The sequence below is a fragment of the Lates calcarifer genome, unplaced genomic scaffold, assembly GCF_001640805.2.
Source record: "Lates calcarifer isolate ASB-BC8 unplaced genomic scaffold, TLL_Latcal_v3 _unitig_5661_quiver_892, whole genome shotgun sequence".
In the NCBI taxonomy this organism is placed as follows: Eukaryota; Metazoa; Chordata; class Actinopteri; family Centropomidae; genus Lates; species Lates calcarifer.
In genome coordinates this window covers 27501-38655 of record NW_026117651.1, presented here as the reverse complement: position 1 = coordinate 38655, position 11155 = coordinate 27501, and the positions used below count along the sequence as shown (strand labels likewise).

The 11155-nt window shown below is 45.5% G+C and overlaps 10 non-coding genes and 1 pseudogene across 10 annotated transcripts; all 11 read left to right on the top strand.

The window, feature by feature from the left end:
- The first annotated feature begins 260 nt into the window (after window positions 1-260).
- LOC127141546 (5S ribosomal RNA) lies at window positions 261-379 on the top strand. The gene has a single exon (XR_007812062.1). It is a non-coding gene; the product is annotated as a 5S ribosomal RNA (ribosomal RNA).
- A 497-nt stretch (window positions 380-876) lies between these two features.
- LOC127141502 (uncharacterized) lies at window positions 877-998 on the top strand (annotated as a pseudogene).
- A 497-nt stretch (window positions 999-1495) lies between these two features.
- LOC127141549 (5S ribosomal RNA) lies at window positions 1496-1615 on the top strand. The gene has a single exon (XR_007812065.1). It is a non-coding gene; the product is annotated as a 5S ribosomal RNA (ribosomal RNA).
- A 494-nt stretch (window positions 1616-2109) lies between these two features.
- On the top strand, window positions 2110-2227 carry LOC127141500 (5S ribosomal RNA). The gene has a single exon (XR_007812018.1). It is a non-coding gene; the product is annotated as a 5S ribosomal RNA (ribosomal RNA).
- Window positions 2228-2723: 496 nt separating this feature from the next.
- On the top strand, window positions 2724-2841 carry LOC127141552 (5S ribosomal RNA). Its single transcript, XR_007812068.1, has one exon. It is a non-coding gene; the product is annotated as a 5S ribosomal RNA (ribosomal RNA).
- Window positions 2842-3337: 496 nt separating this feature from the next.
- On the top strand, window positions 3338-3456 carry LOC127141545 (5S ribosomal RNA). Its single transcript, XR_007812061.1, has one exon. It is a non-coding gene; the product is annotated as a 5S ribosomal RNA (ribosomal RNA).
- Window positions 3457-3955: 499 nt separating this feature from the next.
- Window positions 3956-4074, top strand: LOC127141544 (5S ribosomal RNA). Its single transcript, XR_007812060.1, has one exon. It is a non-coding gene; the product is annotated as a 5S ribosomal RNA (ribosomal RNA).
- A 496-nt stretch (window positions 4075-4570) lies between these two features.
- LOC127141543 (5S ribosomal RNA) lies at window positions 4571-4689 on the top strand. The gene has a single exon (XR_007812059.1). It is a non-coding gene; the product is annotated as a 5S ribosomal RNA (ribosomal RNA).
- A 493-nt stretch (window positions 4690-5182) lies between these two features.
- On the top strand, window positions 5183-5301 carry LOC127141542 (5S ribosomal RNA). The gene has a single exon (XR_007812058.1). It is a non-coding gene; the product is annotated as a 5S ribosomal RNA (ribosomal RNA).
- A 495-nt stretch (window positions 5302-5796) lies between these two features.
- Window positions 5797-5915, top strand: LOC127141541 (5S ribosomal RNA). The gene has a single exon (XR_007812057.1). It is a non-coding gene; the product is annotated as a 5S ribosomal RNA (ribosomal RNA).
- A 494-nt stretch (window positions 5916-6409) lies between these two features.
- Window positions 6410-6528, top strand: LOC127141540 (5S ribosomal RNA). Its single transcript, XR_007812056.1, has one exon. It is a non-coding gene; the product is annotated as a 5S ribosomal RNA (ribosomal RNA).
- The last annotated feature ends 4627 nt before the right edge of the window (window positions 6529-11155 follow it).

Genomic DNA, 11155 nt, shown 5'->3' with positions numbered 1-11155 from the left:
CAATGACCCAATACGTCGTCCACAAGGACGTGTGGCTCACCGATGTACGTTTTGAGCAATTTCGGACGAAAATGGACTTGGAACAGAGCCAAATGTTTGATCAGGCCATACGGAAAATTCTTGTTGGGTGGAGTAGTTATTTCTTAGTTTTGCTGTTGACTGTTAGAGAAAATCCCCATTATTTGATTGCTATGTGAAATAACAGATCTGCCAGTGTTATTTTGGCACGTATAAAGGGTCTGTCTTCAGCAGCCGCTGTGGCTTACGGCCACACCACCCTGAGCGCGCCCGATCTCGTCTGATCTCGGAAGCTAAGCAGGGTCGGGCCTGGTTAGTACTTGGATGGGAGACCGCCTGGGAATACCAGGTGCCGTAAGCTTTTTGTCCCATCTTTTCCTGCCTATCTTACAGCAGCAGAATGCCGCTTCCTCTGTAGTTGAGACAGGGCACGCCCAAACTACTTTTATTTTGGCAGCCTGTATTTCCACGCTCTGTTTTGCACTTCTGTTTTATGTCACGTCGCTTTCGGCAATCGGGTATTAGGCGCTGGAAAGTCACCTCTGTAAAGTCTGCACTGCTGCCGAATGAATGAGCGCAGTCTGGGTTTTGGGCACAATGACCCAATACGTCGTCCACAAGGACGTGTGGCTCACCGATGTACGTTTTGAGCAATTTCGGACGAAATGGACTTGGAACAGAGCCAAATGTTTGATCAGGCCATACGGAAAATTCTTGTTGGGTGGAGTAGTTATTTCTTAGTTTTTGCTGTTGACTGTTAGAGAAAATCCCCATTATTGTTGATTGCTATGTGAAATAACAGATCTGCCAGTGTTATTTTTGGCACGTATAAAGGGTCTGTCTTCAGCAGCCGCTGTGGCTTACGGCCACACCACCCTGAGCGGCGCCCGATCTCGTCTGCATCTCGGAGCTAAGCAGGGTCGGGGCCTGGTTAGTACTTGGATGGGAGACCGCCTGGGGAATACCAGGTGCCGTAAGCTTTTTGTCGCCATCTTTTCCTGCCTATCTTACAGCAGCAGAATGCCGGCTTCCTCTGTAGTTGAGACAGGGCACGCCCAAACTACTTTTATTTTGCAGCCTGTATTTCACGCTCTGTTTTGCACTTCTGTTTTATGTCACGTCGCTTTCGGCAATCGGGTATTAGGCGCTGGAAAGTCACCTCTGTAAAGTCTGCACTGCTGCCGAATGAATGAGCGCAGTCTGGGTTTTGGGCACAATGACCCAATACGTCGTCCACAAGGACGTGTGGCTCACCGGATGTACGTTTTGAGCAATTTCGGACGAAAATGGACTTGGAACAGAGCCAAATGTTTGATCAGGCCATACGGAAAATTCTTGTTGGGTGGAGTAGTTATTTCTTAGTTTTGCTGTTGACTGTTAGAGAAAATCCCCATTATTGTTGATTGCTATGTGAAATAACAGATCTGCCAGTGTTATTTTGGCACGTATAAAGGGTCTGTCTTCAGCAGCCGCTGTGGCTTACGGCCACACCACCCTGAGCGCGCCCGATCTCGTCTGATCTCGGAAGCTAAGCAGGGTCGGGGCCTGGTTAGTACTTGGATGGGAGACCGCCTGGGAATACCAGGTGCCGTAAGCTTTTTGTCCCCATCTTTTCCTGCCTATCTTACAGCAGCAGAATGCCGCTTCCTCTGTAGTTGAGACAGGGCACGCCAAACTACTTTTATTTTGCAGCCTGTATTTCACGCTCTGTTTTGCACTTCTGTTTTATGTCACGTCGCTTTCGGCAATCGGGTATTAGGCGCTGGAAAGTCACCTCTGTAAAGTCTGCACTGCTGCCGAATGAATGAGCGCAGTCTGGGTTTTGGGCACAATGACCCAATACGTCGTCCACAAGGACGTGTGGCTCACCGATGTACGTTTTGAGCAATTTCGGACGAAAATGGACTTGGAACAGAGCCAAATGTTTGATCAGGCCATACGGAAAATTCTTGTTGGGTGGAGTAGTTATTTCTTAGTTTTGCTGTTGACTGTTAGAGAAAATCCCCATTATTGTTGATTGCTATGTGAAATAACAGATCTGCCAGTGTTATTTTGGCACGTATAAAGGGTCTGTCTTCAGCAGCCGCTGTGGCTTACGGCCACACCACCTGAGCGCGCCCGATCTCGTCTGATCTCGGAAGCTAAGCAGGGTCGGGCCTGGTTAGTACTTGGATGGGAGACCGCCTGGGAATACCAGGTGCCGTAAGCTTTTTGTCCCCATCTTTTCCTGCCTATCTTACAGCAGCAGAATGCCGCTTCCTCTGTAGTTGAGACAGGGCACGCCCAAACTACTTTTATTTTGGCAGCCTGTATTTCACGCTCTGTTTTGCACTTCTGTTTTATGTCACGTCGCTTTCGGCAGTCGGGTATTAGGCGCTGGAAAGTCACCTCTGTAAAGTCTGCACTGCTGCCGAATGAATGAGCGCAGTCTGGGTTTTGGGCACAATGACCCAATACGTCGTCCACAAGGACGTGTGGCTCACCGATGTACGTTTTGAGCAATTTCGGACGAAAATGGACTTGGAACAGAGCCAAATGTTTGATCAGGCCATACGGAAAATTCTTGTTGGGTGGAGTAGTTATTTCTTAGTTTTGCTGTTGACTGTTAGAGAAAATCCCCATTATTGTTGATTGCTATGTGAAATAACAGATCTGCCAGTGTTATTTTGGCACGTATAAAGGGTCTGTCTTCAGCAGCCGCTGTGGCTTACGGCCACACCACCTGAGCGCGCCCGATCTCGTCTGATCTCGGAAGCTAAGCAGGGTCGGGCCTGGTTAGTACTTGGATGGGAGACCGCCTGGGAATACCAGGTGCCGTAAGCTTTTTGTCCCCATCTTTTCCTGCCTATCTTACAGCAGCAGAATGCCGCTTCCTCTGTAGTTGAGACAGGGCACGCCCAAACTACTTTTATTTTGCAGCCTGTATTTCACGCTCTGTTTTGCACTTCTGTTTTATGTCACGTCGCTTTCGGCAATCGGGTATTAGGCGCTGGAAAGTCACCTCTGTAAAGTCTGCACTGCTGCCGAATGAATGAGCGCAGTCTGGGTTTTGGGCACAATGACCCAATACGTCGTCCACAAAGGACGTGTGGCTCACCGATGTACGTTTTGAGCAATTTCGGACGAAAATGGACTTGGAACAGAGCCAAATGTTTGATCAGGCCATACGGAAAATTCTTGTTGGGTGGAGTAGTTATTTCTTAGTTTTGCTGTTGACTGTTAGAGAAAATCCCCATTATTGTTGATTGCTATGTGAAATAACAGATCTGCCAGTGTTATTTTGGCACGTATAAAGGGTCTGTCTTCAGCAGCCGCTGTGGCTTACGGCCACACCACCCTGAGCGCGCCCGATCTCGTCTGATCTCGGAAGCTAAGCAGGGTCGGGCCTGGTTAGTACTTGGATGGGAGACCGCCTGGGAATACCAGGTGCCGTAAGCTTTTTGTCCCCATCTTTTCCTGCCTATCTTACAGCAGCAGAATGCCGGCTTCCTCTGTAGTTGAGACAGGGCACGCCCAAACTACTTTTATTTTGCAGCCTGTATTTCACGCTCTGTTTTGCACTTCTGTTTTATGTCACGTCGCTTTCGGCAATCGGGTATTAGGCGCTGGAAAGTCACCTCTGTAAAGTCTGCCACTGCTGCCGAATGAATGAGCGGCAGTCTGGGTTTTGGGCACAATGACCCAATACGTCGTCCACAAGGACGTGTGGCTCACCGATGTACGTTTTGAGCAATTTCGGACGAAAATGGACTTGGAACAGAGCCAAATGTTTGATCAGGCCATACGGAAAATTCTTGTTGGGTGGAGTAGTTATTTCTTAGTTTTGGCTGTTGACTGTTAGAGAAAATCCCCATTATTGTTGATTGCTATGTGAAATAACAGATCTGCCAGTGTTATTTTGGCACGTATAAAGGGTCTGTCTTCAGCAGCCGCTGTGGCTTACGGCCACACCACCCTGAGCGCGCCCGATCTCGTCTGATCTCGGAAGCTAAGCAGGGTCGGGCCTGGTTAGTACTTGGATGGGAGACCGCCTGGGAATACCAGGTGCCGTAAGCTTTTTGTCCCCATCTTTTCCTGCCTATCTTACAGCAGCAGAATGCCGCTTCCTCTGTAGTTGAGACAGGGCACGCCCAAAACTACTTTTATTTTGCAGCCTGTATTTCACGCTCTGTTTTGCACTTCTGTTTTATGTCACGTCGCTTTCGGCAATCGGGTATTAGGCGCTGGAAAGTCACCTCTGTAAAGTCTGCACTGCTGCCGAATGAATGAGCGCAGTCTGGGTTTTGGGCACAATGACCCAATACGTCGTCCACAAGGACGTGTGGCTCACCGATGTACGTTTTGAGCAATTTCGGACGAAAATGGACTTGGAACAGAGCCAAATGTTTGATCAGGCCATACGGAAAATTCTTGTTGGGTGGAGTAGTTATTTCTTAGTTTTGCTGTTGACTGTTAGAGAAAATCCCCATTATTGTTGATTGCTATGTGAAATAACAGATCTGCCAGTGTTATTTTGGCACGTATAAAGGGTCTGTCTTCAGCAGCCGCTGTGGCTTACGGCCACACCACCCTGAGCGCGCCCGATCTCGTCTGATCTCGGAAGCTAAGCAGGGTCGGGCCTGGTTAGTACTTGGATGGGAGACCGCCTGGGAATACCAGGTGCCGTAAGCTTTTTGTCCCCATCTTTTCCTGCCTATCTTACAGCAGCAGAATGCCGCTTCCTCTGTAGTTGAGACAGGGCACGCCAAACTACTTTTATTTTGCAGCCTGTATTTCACGCTCTGTTTTGCACTTCTGTTTTATGTCACGTCGCTTTCGGCATCGGGTATTAGGCGCTGGAAAGTCACCTCTGTAAAGTCTGCACTGCTGCCGAATGAATGAGCGCAGTCTGGGTTTTGGGCACAATGACCCAATACGTCGTCCACAAGGACGTGTGGCTCACCGATGTACGTTTTGAGCAATTTCGGACGAAAATGGACTTGGAACAGAGCCAAATGTTTGATCAGGCCATACGGAAAATTCTTGTTGGGTGGAGTAGTTATTTCTTAGTTTTGCTGTTGACTGTTAGAGAAAATCCCCATTATTGTTGATTGCTATGTGAAATAACAGATCTGCCAGTGTTATTTTGGCACGTATAAAGGGTCTGTCTTCAGCAGCCGCTGTGGCTTACGGCCACACCACCCTGAGCGCGCCCGATCTCGTCTGATCTCGGAAGCTAAGCAGGGTCGGGCCTGGTTAGTACTTGGATGGGAGACCGCCTGGGAATACCAGGTGCCGTAAGCTTTTTGTCCCCATCTTTTCCTGCCTATCTTACAGCAGCAGAATGCCGCTTCCTCTGTAGTTGAGACAGGGCACGCCCAAAACTACTTTATTTTGCAGCCTGTATTTCACGCTCTGTTTTGCACTTCTGTTTTATGTCACGTCGCTTTCGGCAATCGGGTATTAGGCGCTGGAAAGTCACCTCTGTAAAGTCTGCACTGCTGCCGAATGAATGAGCGCAGTCTGGGTTTTGGGCACAATGACCCAATACGTCGTCCACAAGGACGTGTGGCTCACCGATGTACGTTTTGAGCAATTTCGGACGAAAATGGACTTGGAACAGAGCCAAATGTTTGATCAGGCCATACGGAAAATTCTTGTTGGGTGGAGTAGTTATTTCTTAGTTTTGCTGTTGACTGTTAGAGAAAATCCCCATTATTGTTGATTGCTATGTGAAATAACAGATCTGCCAGTGTTATTTTGGCACGTATAAAGGGTCTGTCTTCAGCAGCCGCTGTGGCTTACGGCCACACCACCCTGAGCGCGCCCGATCTCGTCTGATCTCGGAAGCTAAGCAGGGTCGGGCCTGGTTAGTACTTGGATGGGAGACCGCCTGGGAATACCAGGTGCCGTAAGCTTTTTGTCCCATCTTTTCCTGCCTATCTTACAGCAGCAGAATGCCGCTTCCTCTGTAGTTGAGACAGGGCACGCCAAAACTACTTTTATTTTGCAGCCTGTATTTCACGCTCTGTTTTGCACTTCTGTTTTATGTCACGTCGCTTTCGGCAATCGGGTATTAGGCGCTGGAAAGTCACCTCTGTAAAGTCTGCACTGCTGCCGAATGAATGAGCGCAGTCTGGGTTTTGGGCACAATGACCCAATACGTCGTCCACAAGGACGTGTGGCTCACCGATGTACGTTTTGAGCAATTTCGGACGAAAATGGACTTGGAACAGAGCCAAATGTTTGATCAGGCCATACGGAAAATTCTTGTTGGGTGGAGTAGTTATTTCTTAGTTTTGCTGTTGACTGTTAGAGAAAATCCCCATTATTGTTGATTGCTATGTGAAATAACAGATCTGCCAGTGTTATTTTGGCACGTATAAAGGGTCTGTCTTCAGCAGCCGCTGTGGCTTACGGCCACACCACCCTGAGCGCGCCCGATCTCGTCTGATCTCGGAAGCTAAGCAGGGTCGGGCCTGGTTAGTACTTGGATGGGAGACCGCCTGGGAATACCAGGTGCCGTAAGCTTTTTGTCCCCATCTTTTCCTGCCTATCTTACAGCAGCAGAATGCCGCTTCCTCTGTAGTTGAGACAGGGCACGCCAAAACTACTTTTATTTTGCAGCCTGTATTTCACGCTCTGTTTTGCACTTCTGTTTTATGTCACGTCGCTTTCGGCAATCGGGTATTAGGCGCTGGAAAGTCACCTCTGTAAAGTCTGCACTGCTGCCGAATGAATGAGCGCAGTCTGGGTTTTGGGCACAATGACCCAATACGTCGTCCACAAGGACGTGTGGCTCACCGATGTACGTTTTGAGCAATTTCGGACGAAAATGGACTTGGAACAGAGCCAAATGTTTGATCAGGCCATACGGAAAATTCTTGTTGGGTGGAGTAGTTATTTCTTAGTTTTGCTGTTGACTGTTAGAGAAAATCCCCATTATTGTTGATTGCTATGTGAAATAACAGATCTGCCAGTGTTATTTTGGCACGTATAAAGGGTCTGTCTTCAGCAGCCGCTGTGGCTTACGGCCATACCACCCTGAACACGCCTACAGGTGAAGCAGTGCAGTGTGGGAGCTTGTGAAAATAGTTTGTGAGGTTTTTTGGTTTTTTTGGTTTAATAGAACTATATCTGGCTTTTTGCTTTTTTTTTCTTTTTTACTGAGAGTGTCATCCCCAGACAGCGGCTGCTGTTTGGGGAATTTCCCCTTTAAGTTTCGTTTTTACGGCATGACGATGGAGAAGAGACCGGAGAGAGAGACGAGACATGTGGACGGCGGAGACAAAGGAGGAAGAATCTATGAGAGACAGCTGACTTTATTAGCAGAGATCGATGGGAGAGGACAATATAACAATGATGGAGCTGCTGAGAAAAGTAAAAGAAGAGTGTGGTGAAGTAATCGGCTGTAGATTCAAGTCACTGAAGTCTTATGAATTAACAATGAAGGACGCACGAGGAAAAGAAAAGCTGATGGATGGACTTAAGATTAAAGACAGCCGGATAATGGGAAAGGAGCTAGGAAACGACGAGTTGGTCGTTTCTTTTATTAATTTGCCGACGTATATTGAAGACGAGGAGATTTTGGAGAAACTGAAAGAGTGGGGAGTGAAGGCGATCTCCCCGATTAAGCGGCGGATGTGGCCGGGAACATCAATTGCCGATGGGACAAGATTTATGAAAGTGAAATTCACTGAGACTGTTAAATCACTGCCGTACTCAACAAAGTTTGAGACAGTTGGGGGTTCTGAGCATTTTAGGGTCATTCATGATCGGCAAATAAAAGTGTGCCGACTCTGCATCCGACCGGGGCATGTAGTGAGAGACTGCCCGACGTTTAAATGTTTCAAATGTGGGAACCAAGGACACTATGCCCGAGAATGTGTGGTGACGGAGAGATGCCAGGATTGCAGAGAGAAAGTGACTCTGTGTATATGTGGGGCATCGGCTGCTTTCAGAGGAGAGATTCCCTACTCTGACATTTCGTCTAGCAGAGGGGACCTGGTGGAGGAGGTGGAAGATCCGACGGGGGAGAGGGAGGAGGAGTTGGCGGAGGCGGCGGATGAGCTGACGGAAGAGAGGGAGGAGGTGGAGATCGGTGGCGGGCGAATCTGGTCGCTGGAAGCGGAGGAGTTGGACAGCAGTCTCGAAGATGCTGGCTCGAGGATAACTGCGGTCAGCGAGGACGCAGGAGAGGAGAGAGATCGATTAGGTGAGAAAACTGGAGGAGGAGGGGCGTGTGTTGTAGACGAGAGAGACGGCCATGTGCGCTCTTCTCAGCTGAGCGCAGGCAGTACGGAGACGGACGTGAATCTGAGAAGTAGCGGAGAAGAGATGGATATCAGTGAGGACATGATAAGGCAATTGAAAAGGAAGAAGAAAGGGAAAGAGAAGATGAACGTGAAAAAATGAAAGGTATGAATGAAGCTCTGCAGTTATTTCTTTTTTTGTTGTTTCTTTGCATTATGAGCGCTCCAATTAAAATCTCTTCATTTAACTGTAACGGACTTAGAGACATTCGGAAAGCAGAGCAGGTTTTTGCTGGGCTAGACTCAGACATTTTATGTTTACAAGAAACTCATTGGAGCGATGAGCTTATGGACAGAATGAAGGTGATGTGGAGGGGGGATCTCTTTGTGAATCATGGGGGGCAGAGGGAATGTGGAGTGGCAATTTTGACCAAAGAAGGAATTGTGGACAATGTTAAACAAATATTTAAGGATACTAAGGGCAGATTATTAGTTATTGAATTTGAACTGCAAAGTCTTCTGTTTCGTTTGGTAAATGTCTATGCACCTAATATTGAAACAGAGAGAAAAACGTTTTTTGGGAAAATGAAGGGTTTAGTTAAAGGGAACTGTATTTTAGTTGGTGATTTTAATGTATGGTGTACGAGGCTTGATGCATGTAATGTTGCAATATTCAAGAACGATGCATCGAGAACAGTACTTAATAACATCCTGCTGACTGATGATTTGGTTGACGTATGGAGAGAGGATAATCCATATAAAAGAAAATTTTCCAGAAGGCAAATGGTGTTGGGCAGCTTGAAACAAAGTAGGATTGATTTATGTTTAGTTAAAAGAAATGTTGTAAGTTTGGTAGGAAGGATAAGTTATAAGTTTATAGGTTTAAGTGATCATGCCGCCGTGTCCTTTCTCTTGGGTGAAAAAAGGGGTGGGAAGGGAGGAGGATTGTGGTGTTTAAATGCTTCTCTGTTGGAGGAGCCAAAATATAAAAAATGTATTACCGATTGTATAAAGTTTGAAAAAGGAAGTCCGCTGTACGAGGGGAACATCTGTGACTGGTGGGAAATGGTTAAAACTAAATTAAAGAAAATAAGTATCAGATATGCTAAGAGGAGGAGTTTTAGGAAGAAACAAAAGGAGAAAGAGATGACTGATAACTTAGAGAGAGAGGAAGAGAGATTAGAGAGAGATCCAAATTTAGATAGGTCTAAACTGTTGCAACTGCAAAGCGAATTGGAAAAGTTGGAAAAAGAAAAATGCATGGGAGCAATTATAAGGAGCAAGGCTAAGTATGTGGTGGAGGGGGAGAAATCTACAAAGTTTTTTCTAAACCTGGAGAAAAAGAAACAAAGGGGAAATTTTATTGCTGAATTGGAAAATGAAAAAGGTGAGAAAATAAGTGACCTGGTGGGTATTCTTGAGGAGGTTCAAAAGTTTTATATGAAGTTATTTGATAAAGAAAGTATTAATGAAGAATGTGTAGATAGATTGTTGAGTGCTGTGGATGTTCAACTGTCTGATGATGATAAACAGATCTGTGACGCTGACATTACAGTAGAAGAAATAAAAGTGGCGATTGATCAAGCAAAAAAATACAAAAGCCCAGGATCAGACGGGTTAACAAATGAATTCTATAAAACCTTTGCGGATATTTTGGTGCCAATATTGGCGAAACTATATGGGTATATGGAGGAAAGGAAGGTGGTGCCAGAGTCCATAACGAAAGGCATAATCACAATTTTATATAAGAACAAGGGAAATGCACACAAACTGGAGAACTACAGACCACTAAGTTTATTAAATGGTGATTATAAAATATTGGCTAAAGTCTTTGCCAACAGAATTAAGAGGGTGGTAGGAAGTATTATCTCAAATACACAAGGATACAGCATACCGGAGAGAGACATAACAGATACTATTTGTTCTGTTAGGGATGTGGTGGGGCATATGAATAAAGAAGATGAGGGGGGAGTTCTTTTAAGTGTGGATTTAAACAAAGCCTTTGACAGAGTGGAACATGACTACTTATGGCAAACAATGTATAAATTTGGGTTCGGTGAAAGACTGGTGTCATGGTTAAAACTGCTCTATGATAATGCAAAAAGTTGCGTCAAAGTGAATGGGGTGCTTACAGAAGTATTTGCTTTGAGGAGATCTATAAGACAGGGGTGCCCTCTGTCTGCTATACTGTATAGTATTTCCGCGGAGCCGTTTGCGGCCTTTGTTAAGAAAGATACAAGAATAAGCAGTGTCGATATTCCTTTTGGTAAAAAAAGTTTAATATATCAGTATGCGGATGATACAAGTATTACTGTAAAAGATTTGGAGAGTGTGAATTATGTGTTGGAAGATTTAAGACTGTATGAGAAGGCATCGGGAGCTAAGATTAATGTAGAAAAGTCGGAAATAATGTTCTTTGGTAAAGTAAATAAAGAGAAGGTTGGGGTGCCGTTTAAAGTTAGGGAGGATTTTATAAAGATTTTAGGAATAAATATAGGAACTAAGGAAAAGGAAGCCAGGGATGAGACCTGGACAGGTGTTTTGAATAAGATCAAAAATACATTAAATTACTGGAAGCTAAGACAGCTAAAATTGAAGGGCAAGGTGATAGTGGTAAATACTTTGCTATTGTCAAAAATAAATTATGTTTTAGGTGTTTTAGATTTGCCGGATTGGGTTTTTAAAGATTTGAATAACATGATAAGCAACTTTATATGGGGAGGGAAAAATGTAAGAATTGCTATGAAAACACTGATTGGTAAGGTGAAGAGCGGTGGGCTAAATCTGCTAGATATAAAAGCAAAAAAAAGTGCAATAAGAATCAAAATGGTACAGAAATTCTTGTATGGGGAAATAGAGTATGGTTGGAAAGTGTTTTTTAAGCAGTTTTTATTTGATAGTGGAGG